The sequence below is a fragment of the Mastigoproctus giganteus genome, chromosome 6, assembly GCF_048544385.1.
Source record: "Mastigoproctus giganteus isolate SK-2022 chromosome 6, ASM4854438v1, whole genome shotgun sequence".
NCBI classification, from domain to species: domain Eukaryota; kingdom Metazoa; phylum Arthropoda; class Arachnida; order Uropygi; family Thelyphonidae; genus Mastigoproctus; species Mastigoproctus giganteus.
This window is the reverse complement of record NC_143580.1, coordinates 133,422,560-133,423,258: the sequence shown is the minus strand read 5'-3', so window position 1 is coordinate 133,423,258 and position 699 is coordinate 133,422,560. Positions and strand designations below refer to the sequence as shown.

Below are 699 nucleotides of genomic sequence, written 5' to 3'. Positions count from 1 at the left end.
TAAATACGACTATCCCATTAGGGTGGGGGACTTTAACCTTTTTTGCTTATTTTAGGTTTTACTTTTCACCTTTAAATTATTGACCATCATTTTTTAAACGCCCTGTATATATACATAAACACACTTTAGTAAACTTTGGATACCATCTCATATCAAAGGCTGCTATCAAAACTGGAAGAAACTGGAGTTATTGCTGAAATCCTACGCTAAATCGCAGGCCAGCTAAAAGTCAGGAGACAGGAGATTATCACAAAGGATCACGGTGGATCAGTATAAAACGTAAGATTACTCAGGATTCGGTGTTGGGTTCTCTCCTATTCCTATCGCTTCTCGGCCTTTTGGCTAAGATCAAAGTGTAGTGTCTGTTCTTACCAGCTTAATACCCTCTCATATTCCTAACTTTCATAAATGATACTAACGAGGGTAACCAATAGAAGCTGCCACAGTTTACTGCTGAGTTGAAGGTGGAAAGTGTGGTTAAGAATTGGAGCAAGGCTACATTGCTTCAAAATGACTTGGAATGGTAGTATATATGGCCCGAAAACTGGAAACTAAAGTTTAATTCTAACTATAAGGTTTAATTACAGTTTAATCATTCAATTATAAGTTTTAAGCTTTAATCATGTCATAAGTATATACGTTTAATTCTAAATATAAATATAAATTCTAAATACGGCAATTCTGGACTCATAAGTTAGA

General features: G+C 35.1%; 1 pseudogene; it reads left to right on the top strand.

Annotated features, from left to right (window-relative positions):
* The first annotated feature begins 322 nt into the window (after window positions 1-322).
* Window positions 323-432, top strand: LOC150084590 (U2 spliceosomal RNA; annotated as a pseudogene).
* The last annotated feature ends 267 nt before the right edge of the window (window positions 433-699 follow it).